Consider the following 13831-nt stretch of genomic DNA (forward strand, 5'->3'; position numbering starts at 1 on the left):
AGGTGAATTTTGTTGCATTTCAGCTTTGAGCATCTTTCTTCAATTGATATTAATCCAGGGCTTCTCCTATGGAGATGTCCATAGGGAGGAAAAGCAGACTCTTGAGGTCTGACAGTGCATGGACAACCTTGCTCCTCACCACTCCAACCCTGACATTTCTCTCATTGCCACCTGGCACTTGCATCACTTTTCCTTACACCAGACTTCTGCACTGAAGTCTGCAGCTGGATGTTACAGCCCCTTTGCACCAGCTCCCACCTGCTTTCCTTAGAGACCCGGCTGCACACAGCCACAGAAGGGTTTTTCCTTATTTTAAAACAAACAGCAGGAAAACATGCAGCAATTTTCCATACAGCAAAGCAAGCTCCTCATCTGGAATGTCTCCAGTGAGGTTTACCTTCCCCAAAGGATGACTGTGAATTAAGCTTTTTATCCTGATTGATAGGAAATTATAAGTATTAAGATAAGTATTATTCCGTATGATCCTAATTCAATGATAAATGATGAGGAGCTTGCTACAGAAACAATTAGGCAGACTGCTAATAGATGGGCAAGCTTGAACTCAATGAAGCTCAAAGCAGCAACTGGGTCAGTGAGAGCGGTCTGAATGATCAGAGTAAGGGGAGGGCAACGCAGGAGAACCATGGGAAGTGCATAGGTCCAGACAGGTAGCTGGAAAGAGGACATTCAACAGGGATTGTTTATTCAAGATGGGTGGAAGTACCTGGAAGATGAGGGAGTACCCCCTGGTAGACAAAGCGATGACAATGCAGGTACAGGTGACCATCAGTATTTGTTCTCCTGTGATGAATATAGATCCTGAAAATTCACCTGAAGAACGATGTAGATCACTGGTGAAGGAACTGTCTTTTTGTGCCATCACCAATGCGGATTACAAAAACACTTCCACACATAACGGTAATACGTCCCACCCCATCTTTGTCATCCTGTGGGGCAGGGGAGATGGAGCTGACAGCCAAGGGACACATGTGGGTGTGGAAGGTGGGGCCCAGCAGAGACAAGGAGTCAAGGCAGTGGGGTGGGGGAGGCCAGGAGAAGCAGCCCAAAGGGTGGTGCTCTTTGTGAGCACACATTTGTGCCAGCAGCCTGAGTGGGCAGCAGCTGTGCGCAGGTGAGGGGAGGCCAGGAAGCGCATGCCAAGAGCGCTCCTGCCAGCAGAGACAAGGGCAGGGCCGAGGGCAAGGGGAGAGGCAGGCTCAGGGCTGGGGGCTGCAAAGGCGCTGCTGAGCTCCCTGCCCCTGCAGCAGCCGTACTGGGCCTCAGCAGATGTGCTGGCCAGCACGCACTGGGAGGTCCTGGCGTGCATCAGAGAGCAGCAAGGAGGGTGCTGGAGAGGGCTGGGGTGACGTGCTTGGCAGAGCCCCATGCAGGGGCTGGCTGGGGGTCCCCTCTGCTGCAGCCACAGAGCGTGGCAGGAGGAGGGCAGGCAGGGCTCGTGGCCATGGGGCAGAGCCCGGCCCTGGACACTCCATGACCGCCTTGCAGGTCCTGACAGGCTGCGGTGAAGGGACGAATGCCCTGGGCCCCCTTCCTGCTCTGCCCAGGCCAGCAAGGGCCCAGAGCGGCCTCCTCTCCCCTGCCCCAGCCCTGGCTCTGCAGCACCAAGCCCTGCTGGGAGCCCTCCCCTGCATGCTCCCACCACTCCCTGAAGCTGCTGTTGCCCTCTGCCAGGCACTGCCCAGCCCAGCCCAACCCCTGCCCACCTCTCCCCACCTCCCGGACCTCTCCCCAACACAGCCCAGCCCAGACCAGCCCAGCAGCCCAGGCTGGGCTGGCCCCAGGGCAGTGCCCACCGCAGGCTGCTGCAGGGCTCTGGGCACGGCCACCACAGCCCCAGCCCCTCGCAAGGCACCACACCTGCTGGGACAAGGGAGGCTCTGGGGCTCCCCAGCAGCCCCCAGACTGGGGCTAGCCATACCATAGGAAATGGAGGTCAGTGAAGCTGCAGACTGCCCCACCGAGTAGTGAGAGGCAGCCCCAAAGGCCACCTTCTTCTAATGTGGCAGCTGGGCTCTTGGCCCTGAGCCCCTCCTCCATGCTGGAGTTGCTCCCCCTGCTGCAGAGGAGATGGGAAGAGACAGGCCCTGAGACCAGTGAATCTCTCATGGCTTCTTTATTGACTTTCTCTGCACAGGAAGATTGGTTCTTAAAGTAGCACAGACGACTGGGTCAAAACAAAAATCAACAGGTAGGAGGATAAGAAGAAACTTCTTTAAATAAAAATAATACTATCACATGTTTGAAAAAGTAATAATAAAGACAATTTCAAAATATTTTCCTAAACTTTTTGTGAGAAACCCTGTTACTACTGTTAACATGTTGGGCATATTACCAATGCTGAAGAAGCATGTATGCAAATAGTTTCCTTACTGCATTCTTCAGTTCCTGGTTCCTCATGCTATAGATGAGGGGGTTCACTGTTGGAGGCACCACCGAGTACAGAAATGACACCAGCAGGTCCATGGATGGGGAGGAGATAGAGGGTGGCTTCAGGTAGGCAAACAAGCCAGTGCTCACAAAGAGGGAGACCACGGCCAGGTGAGGGAGGCACATGGAAAAGGCTTTGTGCCGGCCCTGCTCAGAGGGCATCCTCAACACTGCCTTGAAGATCTGCACATAGGACACCACAATGAAAACAAAACAACCAAATGTTAAAGAAAGACTAAAGACGAGTAGTCCAACTTCCCTGAGGTAGGCATGTGAACAAGTGAGCTTGAGGATCTGGGGGATTTCACAGAAGAACTGGTCCACAGCATTCCCTTGGCAGAGGGGGAGGAAAAATGTATTGGCCGTGTGCAGGACAGCATCAAGAAAGCCACTGCCCCAGGCAGCTGCTGCCATCTGGGCACAAACTGCTGCCCAGGAGGCTCCCGTAGTGCAGGGGCTTGCAGATGGCAACGTAGCGGTCGTAGGCCATGACAGTGAGGAGGGAAAACTCTGTTCCAAGTAAGAAGAATAAAAAGAAGACCTGGGCAGCACATCCTTCATAGGAGATGGCCCTGTTGTCCCAGAGGGAATTGGCCATGGCTTTGGGGACAGTGGTGGTAATAGTGCCCAGGTCGAGGAGGGCGAGGTTGAGGAGGAAGAAGTACATGGGGGTGTGGAGGCGGTGGTCGCAGGCTACGGCTGTGAGGATGAGGCCGTTGCCCAGGAGGGCAGCCAGGTAGATGCCCAGGAAGAGCCCGAAGTGCAGGAGCTGCAGCTCGCGCATGTCTGCGAATGGCAGGAGGAGGAACTCGCTCACTGAGCTGATGTTGGGCATGGGGTCCTTCCCAAGGAGGAAAAAACATTAATAAAGTCAACATACCTGAAAAACAAACAAACGAACAAACAAACAAACAAACAAAAAGCTTTAATAAAGAAGACATACCTGAGAAAAACTTGTTCCATTTCTCATATAACCCTCCTGAAAACAATTTTCCCCTTTCAGGCAGATATTTAGCAGGTCCCTTCCATGTGCTCTGCTTGATGCTGCCTGAGGGTGTTCCTGGGGGCAGGGATTCTGCTGTGGGCAATGCAGGAATCAGTCTTGCCGCACAGCCAGAGGTAAAGAGGAACATAGGGTAATCTCAGATTCAATCACCTGATAATAAAGAACTTTTCCATATTGTTACTCATAATTCACCCAAATGCAGAGCAGGGCTGTGAGGATTTATTTTTTTGTTTTCTGTCTAGCTGCTCACCCCACTCCTGAGGACTTTTTCTAAGGCATAAATCCTGGGCATTTCAAGTGAAACCTTGTGGATCCTCAGACACAAGGGGATGGAGCCTTCAGTGCAGTGTCCTTCAGAGAGGATAGGCAAAGCTGGTCTCATTTGACCTGTGCTGGCAACACTTTGTGGTGCAGGACAATTGCACTCAGAGGTTCATAGAGGCACAGATTCATAGAATATCCTGACATGGAAAGGACCCACAAGGATAACCAAATCCCACCCCTTAATCGGTACATGAACACCCAAAAACTGGTCCGTATGCCTGAGGGGGTTGTCCAAATGTCTGTTGAATTCTGGCAACCTCAGTGCTGTGACCACTTCCCTGTGGTGCCTGTTCCAGTGCCTACAAAACCATGACAGTGCTGGGAGTAAAGGAATCCAGGTTCAAAGGGCACATCTCCAGACCCCTCACCCTGTCCCTGTATCCCCCTACCAGCCAAGCACACCGAGGGCTCACTCCATGTGCATCTGAAAGCCCCATCCCCTGCCACCTGGAAACAAGAACAGCAGCAGCATGGCCAGGTGGAGAAGCCAGGAGGATTACCAGCGTGCTGCTGCCACAGAAGGCAAGGCCAAGGTGGGACAGACACTCAGCAGACCCTCCTCTGCTGCAGCTCTGCCTGCAGAGGTGGCAGCTCATGCTAGGGACACCCAGGGCTTGAGGGCAGAGGCTCTGCTGGTGGGAGAGGAGATCAAGGGGTGTCCCAGGGAAGGTGCCTGCCCTGCAGGGGATGGCAGGGAGGTGCCTGAGCCCTCTCTTGCACAGCATTTCTGGCAGTAGCTCCCTCTCACCACCTGCTCATGTCCCTGCTGCGTGCCCATGTCCCTGTTGGGAGCTGGTTCTGTGTCCCCATTTATCCTCTCTGTCCGTACTCACAGACCTCATGCCTGCCTCCCCTCCACTGCAGGAATCTGAAAGCTACAGAATGCAGCCATACCCTTCAAGTAGCCCCTGCCTTGGTGTTCCTTTTGAACAAATAAGTTCATAAATTCCATTCTCTGAAGCATCTTCCACTCTGTGCTGGAGTAACAGAGAGAACTATCCAGAAGATGATATCAGGCATCAGATATGCCAGCTGTAGGAGACCTCGCTGGGAACTGCATGTGCATTGCCCTCATGCCAGAGACTCACGGTGCCAACAGCCTGTAGATCTGTCCTGCCACAAGCTGCCCTCTGTTGTTGCGCTCCTCACTGCCTCCAAGCCCTCTCTCCTTCTCTCCTCTCCCTGTGGTACCTGCAGTCAGAGCCCCCAGCCCTGCTGCGCTGTGCAGAGGAGCTGCTCATGGGCAGAGCTGTCGCTCTGCAGCGCTGCCCGCTTGCCAGGAGCTCCCCTTGGTCCCAGGATCCCGGCCCAGCTCAGCAGCACAGCACCTCACCATAACATCACTCGTTGGGCTCCCTCGAGGTGTCCCCAAGGCCTCAGGGCTGACAGCTCCTGAAGGCAGCAGGGTCTCTCCTGGGGTGTGGTGTTTGAAGCAGACTGAAGTCATCACCGACTGCTCCTCGCTGAACATGGGAGAGACGCATTTTAGAAGTGTGATTTGTGCTGTTAGAGTCTGGTTGTCAAGCATGTTGTGCTTTAACCTGGCAGGCAGCTCAGCACCACACAGCTCACCCTCACCCCCCAAAAGCTCACATGTTGAGATAAGGACAGTTTGATAGGACAGAAAAGGAAGAGAGAATAATGATGATGATGATGATAATATGTACAAAGCGAGGATGCACAATGCAATTGCTCACCACCGTGCTGAACGATGCCCAGCCCGTGCCTTTACAGTGACCCCCTTGACCATGGCCAGCCTGCATCAGGATCCAGTGTGCCGGTCTCTTATTTTTTTTTCAGTGCAAAATCATATTTCAGAAGGATTTGGTACATGTTCTTCCCTTTCTCAAGAACAGCCTCTGCTTTCTAACCCCACATAATGATGCCATCAACGTACTGCTGGTATTCAGGAGTTTCCCCCAGTTCCAGGGCGGTCTGAATCAGTCCATGGCAAATGGTAGGGCTGTGTTTCCACCCCGGGGCAGTTGATTTCAGGTGGACTGGACTCCCCTCCAAATTAAAGCAAACTGTGGCCTGCATGCTGCTGGCAAAGGAATGGAGAAAAATGCTTTAGGGATATTAACTGTGGCATAGCAGTAGGCTGCCTTTGACTCCAGTTTGTATCGAACGGGGAGGGAGATATCATCAGGGATGCAGGGGATAAGGTACGGGATGACATGCCATCCCACTCACGCCAGCTGAACACCAGAGCCGGCAAAGGATGCCCAGAGCCTAGAGAGGGAACAGAGCTTAACAGGAGAGCTACCGTAGGCCCACATGGAAGAGTTAAAGTTGCCCCATCCAGAAACGCAGACACACTGGGAGCCCAACTCAAATGTCTCTATGTAAATGCATGCAGCATGGGGAATAACCAAGGGGAACTGGAGGTGTGTGTGCGGTTGCAGGGTTATGATCTCGTTGCAATGACTGAGACATGGTGGGACATCTCCCATGACCAGAATGTGGCCATGGACAGCTTTGTGATTTTAGTGAGGACAGGCCAGGAAGGCGAGGTGGTGGAGTTGCTCTTTATGTCAGTGAGCAACTGGAATCTATGCAGCTCTGCCTAGGGGGGGACAAAGTGCACGTCGAGAACCTATGGGTGAGGATCAAAGGACAGGCCAACAGGGGTGACATTGTGGTGGGTGTTTACTACAGACCACAGGTTCAGGAAGACGAAGTGGATGAGGCCTTCTACAGGCAGCTGCAAGTTGTGTCACGTTCTGAGGCCATGCTTCTTATGGGGAATTTTAACCACCCAGATATTTGCTGGGGAGACAACACAGCTCAGAACAAACGGTCCAGGTGGTTGCTGAAGACCATGGCAGATAACTTCTTGATGCGGGAAGAAAGTAAGCCAACAAGGAGAAGGGTGCTGCTGGACTTGGTGCTAGCAAACAGAGATGGTCTAGTTGGAAACATGAAGGTTGAGGGCAGTCTTGGCTGCAGTGATCATGATATGTTGGAGTTCAAGATCCTGCGAGGAAGAATCAGGGCAAAAGGAGGACTGCAACCCTGGAGTTCAAGAGTTAACTTTGACCTCTTTGGAGACCTAATTGGAAGAATCCTTTGGTCCAGGGCCTGAGGGGAAAGGGTGTCCAGGAGAGCTGGCTGATATTCAAGCACCACTTCCTCCAAGCTCAGGGTTGGTTCATCCTTACAAGAAAGAATTCGAGGAAGGGAACAGGAGAACTGCGTGGATGGGCAAAGAGCTCTTGGGAAAACTTAAACAGAAGAAGAAAACGTACATGATATGGAAGAAGGAACAGACGACTTGGGTGGAATTTAAGAACATTATCAGAGAATGCAGGGATGCAATGAGGAAGGCCAAGGCCCAGTGAGAATTACATTTAGTGAGAGACATCAAGGATAACAGGAAGACCTTCTTCAAATACATCAGCAGCAAAAGGAAGACTGAGGAAAATCTGAGTGCTCAGCTAAAGGAGGTGGGTACCTTGGTGATGGCGGATACAGAGAAGGTGGAATTACTGAATGCCTTTGTTGCTTTGGTCTTCAATGCTAAGGCTAGAACCCAAGCACTACTGAGCCTGGAAACAAGAGGGAAAACCTGGAGGGAAGAAGACTTTCCCCATGTTGAAGGGGATTGTCTTAGAGGTTATTTAGGCAAGGCAGACACCCAGAAAACTGTGGGTCCCAATGGGATGCACCTGAGAGTGCTGAGGGAACTGGCAGGCATTATTGCTAAGCCACTCTCTATCATGTTCAAAATGTCTTGGAGGAGAGGAGAGGTGCCTGAGGACTGGAAGAAAGCCAACATTACTCCAGTCTTCAAGGAGGGCAAGAAGGAAGACCCAGGCAACTACAGGCCAGTCATCCTCACCTCCACCCCTGGAAAAGTGATGGAGCAGCTCATCTTTGAGGCCATCTCTAAGCACATGGAGGAAAAGAAGGTGATCAGAAGCAGTCACCATGGATTCATCAAGGGGAAGTTGGGTTTAACACACCTGGTAGCCTTCTATAATGAGATGACCGGATGGATGGATGGATGGATGGATGGATGAGGGGAGAGCAGTGGATGTTGTCTACCTTGACTTCAGCAAGGTTTTTGACACTGTCTCCCATAACATCCTCCTGGGCAAGCTCCGGAACTGTGGGATCCATGAGTGCACAGTGGGGTGGATCAAGAACTGGCTGGATGGCAGAGCTCTGTGTTGTGCTCAACGGTGTCGCTGGGTCTGTTTAGCCTAGAGAAGAGGAGATTGAGAGGGGAAATTATCAGCCTTTATAAATACTTGAGGGGACAATGTGAAGTGGATGGAGCCAAACTCTTCTCAGTGGTGGTGAGTGATAGGACAAGGGGTAATGGGTATAAATTGAATGACAGGCGATTTCATTGTCATATGAGGAAGAACTTCTTTACAGTCTGGGTGACAGAGCAGTGGAATAGACTGCCCAGAGAGGCTGTGGAGTCTCCCTCTTTGGAGATATTCAAAATCCACCTGGATGTGATCCTGTGTAACATGCTCTAGGTGAGCCAGCATGAGTAGCGGGGTTGGACTAGATGATCTCTGGAGGGCCCTTCCAACCTCAGCCATTTTGTGATTCTGTGATTCTGTGACTCTGTGAAATAAAAAAAAAAAAAAGATGTTTTTCTGTTGTTGTTCTTCTCGGGTTGTAAGAAGTCTTCATTTTCAGAATTTTGTAGCTTGTCTAGAAGATTTATGATTTTTTTCATAAGTCTGGGACATATCCCAGCAAGATGAGGACGTTCCCTCTATGCAAATATAAATTTATATAGATATTTCCAAAAATGCATGTCCTCCCAATAATATAAATGGAGGTATTATATCCCCCAAAAGTATTTGTCTTGGCATATTTCACATCTATGTTTCATATTTAAATGAATTTTGGAGCAATAAAGTCTTTAGGTCCTGCCTTTACTTCTTTCCCATTGGGCTACAGCTGCTAGCAGTTTCCTCATATCATCTCTGTTTATGACCCAGAGAAATCTGACACCACAAATGTCACTCAAATGTCACTCTGGCACCTCCAATGTCACCAGGGGTCTGCATCTGAACATCTCCCTCCTGCCTTCCACCTCCATTAAATGTGCTGGGAGCTGAGACACGCAGCCGACATGCAGATGTCTGGTTTGTGCCCACCTGAACAAAGGCAGGAGGAATCCCAGCTCCTGTGGGCTTGTGTGAGGCATGGGAGAGGCAGCTAAGACCCCTTCTAGCCTGTGGACTGCAAACAAAGAATGAGATGCCTTGGTTGACTCAGATGAAAAACTTTCCTCATCGGGGGAAGGCAGATCCCTCCCTGTCCTTGCCTGGGTGTTCTGCCTAAAACCAGGACATGGAAGGGTGATTCTTGGACCTCACACTTTTTCTGATATGAGGAACGACAGTGCTGGAAATGAGTTTTCTTCTCCAGTGGAGGGAAGGAACATCAGTGGTTGCTTCAGTCTGTTTCAAAGTCCATTTCCCTGGAGGCCCAGGGACTTGTCAAGAGCTCCCTGTACTGCTGAGCTGGGCAGAGCTCCTGGACCCAAGGGGAGCTTCTGGCAAGCGGGCAGCGCTGCAGAGAGACAGCTCTGCCCACGAGCAGCTCCTCTGCACAGCACCGCAGGGCTGGGGGCACTGCCTGCAGGGGACAAGGACAGCTGAGAGAAGGGAGGGAGATGTTAAAGGCAGTGTGGAGGGGGGCTGCTGAGAGCTCACTGCAGGAGGAATCTTCCCAGCCCCGAACAGGGTAAGTCTGTGGCTGCAGGGCAATGCAGCTGTTGTTCCTGATGCCATCTCCAGATTTCCTGGCAAATCCCACAGCCTACGGGATTTTTCAGAAGAACCCTCAGAGTTTCTTTGTATAGGAGGGGAGTGAAAATTCTCCAGAGCAGGGATTACCTGCTAAAGCTGTCAGAGGGACAGGACATGAGGGTTCCTTCTCACAGGGCTGGCCGCAGGCTGTGCAGCCAGGGTGCAGGCAGGGGTGTCCAGGGCTGTGGTGCAGAGCAGGGTCCTTGCTGTGCCCCAGGGTCTGTGTGCCGGGGCAGGGCCTCTGCCGCCTGCCAGGCTCAGCACTCAGCCTGCCCAGGGAGCTGCCCGGGGAGCTGCCCAGGGAGAAGCTGTGGGTGGAAGGAGCCCCCCAGCAGGGCAGGGCAGGGCAGGTCAGAGTCCTGCTGGAGCCCAGATGCTACTGCCTGGGGCAGGCTGCTCAGAGCTCAACAGCACCCCCAGGGCATATCTGGGGGAGATTCTTGAAAGGCAAGAACAACACCTCCTGTACCTGAAGGGAAGGCACTCTCTGAGGTCTCTGCTTTAATCTTCCTGCTTTTCGAGGGCAGTCGGGATGATAATGGTGTTGTCAGGTTTGTAGAAGAGACTGAAACTCAAAGAGCATTACACTGAAAGAGACCTGTAGGTCTTTGAGGAACCTCACAAACTCGCTCCACGCTCTTTAACCTACAGATAGCACCAACACCACCTTCATTGTTTCTTGTGGGATTGTTGGAACTCCCTCTCAGCACCTTTAAATAGGAAGATGCCTCTGGCCAGTGGACGCCTGAGATTCATCCCTGGTGCTCTTTATCATATACTGTATGGCAGTACTGACTCCTGCTGAGTCTACAGAGGATCTGCATGGTCTCTGTGGCACCCTTAGGCAGAGAAACCCAGAGCTCCAGGCAGGAGCAAGTCTTCTTCAGATGAAGATGCAGTGAGGATGCAGTCTTGGTGAGGAGGTTTCTGTGAAATAGGGTTTAGGTTTACCCCGGAAAAGTCTCTCTAACTTGTCACCATCTATTCCCCATGGACAGCCAACCATGCCCTGAGGAAGCAAATGTCCAACATCACCTTCCCCAAGGAGTTCCTCCATCTGCCATTCGCAGACACCCGCGAGCTTCAGCTCCTGCACTTCGGGCTCTTCCTGGGCATCTACCTGGCTGCCCGCCTGGGCAACGGCCTCATCCTCACAGCCGTAGCCTGCGACCACCGCCTCCACACCCCCATGTACCTCTTCCTCCTCAACCTCACTCTCCTTGACCTGGGCACTATTACCACCACTGTCCCCAAAGCCATGGCCAATTCCCTCTGGGACACCAGGACCATCTCCTACTCGGAATGTGCTGCACAGGTTTTTTTCTTTTTCTTTTTCGTCTCAGCAGAGTTTTCCCTTCTCACCATCATGGCCTATGACCGCTACGTTGCCATCTGCAAACCCCTGCACTACGGGACAATAATGGACAGCAGGACTTGTGTCAACATGGCAGCAGCTGTCTGGGGCAGTACTTTTCTCTATGCTGTGCTGCACACTGCCAATACCTTTTCCCTTTCTCTCTGCCAAGGCAATACCCTGGACCAGTTCTTCTGTGAAATTCCCCAGATCCTCAAGCTCTCCTCCTCAGATGCCTACCTCAGAGAACCTGGGCATATTGTTTTTACTGCATGTTCACTTTTAGCGTGTTTTCTTTTCATTCTGTACTCCTACATGCAGATCTTCAGGGCTGTGCTGAGGATATCTTCTGAGCCTGGACGGCACAAAGCCTTTTCCACATGCCTCCCTCACCTTGCCATAGTCTCCCTGTACATCAGCACTGGCACATTTGCCTACTTGAGACCCCCCTCCATGTCCTCCTCATCCCTGAATATTTTGTTGGCAGTTATGTACTCAGTGTTGACTCCAGCAGTGAACCCCCTCATCTACAGCATGAGGAATCAGGTGCTGAAGGATGCAGTGTGGAAACTGTTGTCTGCGTGTTTTTCAGAATCAATAAAATTCCTGTCCTCCGCATATCACTGATAATGCAACTCATTACAGACCGAGATATTGTTTTTGTTTTGTTTTCCTTTTATCTTTACTTTTACATTTTTACTGATGATAAGGTAGTCCAGAGAGAAATATGATCATTATTTGCGTTCCACAGACAAAGCAGAGCTCTGCAACACCAGGAAATGGGAAAAGCACTGGGAAAATTATTAGTTATTCAATCAGTGAAATTTCATAGTCTGGATCGAGTGAATCACCCCAAAACTTCTCCTGACATTGGAAATGAGTTGGACTAGATGATCCTGGTGGGTCCCTTCCAGCTCAGGCTATTCCATAAGTCTTTGACTCTGAAGAAGGCCGGCTATCTGTGCGCACCCTCCATGGCCAAAGAACCACTTGTGTGGGAGGCAGTCAGTGGCAGTGCCCCCCACCACCTGGCTCTGCCTTCCCAGCCTGACCAGCACGGCCCTGCAGAGTGCCCCACGTCCCTGTGCATCACAGCCCCATCGCTCTGCAGAGCAGCACCGCCAGCTTGGGGGCTGTTGGCAGCATGGGCAGGGGCTGTAGGAATGGCTGGCCTGAGCAGATGTGCTGGCCTGGGGCAAGTCTGTGTGGGACATGGGGTGTCCCGGGAGCAGAGCAGAGCACTGTGTGTGTGCAGTGGTGCTGCCTGAGGAGCCCCAGGGCCAGCAGTGTTTTGGTGTGCTGTGCTGGGGAGTGGGGCTGGCCTGGGGGACTGCAGGCTGCCTGGGGGTGGGGAGTCCCCTGCAGATAGCAGCAGCAGAGGCACTGACACTGACCTCCGCTTCTCCATTTGCTGCTTTGGGGCCATCCCAGCCTGGGCTGCTCTGCCGGGCTGGGCTGGGTTGGGGAGAGGACAGGGAGGTGTGGAGAGCTCGGGAGGGGCTGGGCTGGCCTCCTGGGAGAGGCTTGGCGGAATCACAGAGCAGTCTGGGCTGGGCCCTTGTTCACTGGATATGGATATGACCAATGCTAGTCATCATGACTTTCACAGCAACTCCTTCTCTGACGAGTTCTCAACATTTTCCTAAAATATGTATTCAGTTCTTGATTCAATTTTCCACACAGAGGTGGCCATTGCCTTCAGTATGCCCTTGAGTTACTAAAGGCTACATGGGGAAATGTGAGTCTACATATGTGGAAGGCCTCCTGAAGCATGAGCTGGTTGGCAGGCAGACTACCTGAGGGATTGTGCAGGGCATTCCCTGCACCCGGTGCTCCTGGGGGGGCTGGGAAGATGCCTTCTGAGCACAACAGCTCCTTGTAGCCCTGTGGATGCTGGCTATGAGGTCACTCCTGTCCCAGCCCCTGGCTGGCCAACAGCAGGGAGGCAGAGCCCCTGAGGTCATAAAGGCCATCAGAAAGCTGCCCCCAACAGGGTGACACATTAGTTGAGGCCAGGGGAAAGCTGGGTGAATAATGGTGGGAGATTTGGGACAGAGAAGAGGGGCTTTGCTAAGAGAAAGGAAAGATTTGGAAGAGGTAAGAGGGTTTTCAGGTAAGGCTGATGCTTCTTCAACACTCACTGGGAAAATATTTATGTTATGTCCTGGAAATATTTCTATCTAGCAACCCGAAAATCTAGTGCTACCCTAAATGCTCTCTCTCACTCTGAAAAGCATCTGTTGCTCTAATTCCCAACCTCATTTCCTAACTTGAAGTCAAACCCCAAACACATTACTTCTTACCATTAATCATAGAATCATAAGAACACAGGGTTGGAAAGAACCTACAAGATCATCTATTCCAACCATCCTCCTATCACTAATACTGCCCCCTAAGCTACTAAATCATACCTCGTAGCAATTCATACAGGTGCTTCTTGGACACCGCCAGGGACGGGGACTCCACCACCTCCCTAGGCAGGCCGTTCCAGTGCCTGACCACTCTTTGAGAGAAAAAGGTTTTCCTAATATCTAATCTAAATCTTCCCAGGTGCAACTAGTGGCCACTTCCTTGAGTCCTATCATTAGTTATCTGAGAGAAGAGGCTGACCCCTTCTCAGTGGAACAGAGGGCCCTATTTGTCAGCCTGACCCTACCTGTAGAGAAGTCTGTTGCCTCCCTGGGGCCAGGGTCAGGGACATTGCCAGAAAGCTTCCTAACCTGGTTCGCCCCTTTGACTACTATCCTCTTTTGATAGTCCAGGCTGGAAGAGGTGATACTGAAGAGAGAAGCTTGAGGGCTATCAAATGGGACTTTAGGGGACTGCAATGATTAATAGATGGAGCGGGAGTACAGGTCATACTTTCCTCCATCCCTACAGTGGCAGGGAGGGGTACAGAGAGGACCCGGAAAGCCCACC

General features: G+C 51.8%; 1 pseudogene across 1 annotated transcript; it reads right to left on the minus strand.

Annotated features, from left to right (window-relative positions):
• Positions 1–2212: 2212 nt before the first annotated feature.
• Positions 2213–3536, minus strand: LOC310887872 (olfactory receptor 14A16-like; annotated as a pseudogene). The gene has a single exon. The product of its transcript is annotated as an olfactory receptor 14A16-like (transcript).
• Between the last annotated feature and the right edge of the window lie 10295 nt (positions 3537–13831).

Source organism: Anser anser, assembly GCF_964211835.1.
Source record: "Anser anser genome assembly, chromosome: 29".
Taxonomy (NCBI): Eukaryota; Metazoa; Chordata; class Aves; order Anseriformes; family Anatidae; genus Anser; species Anser anser.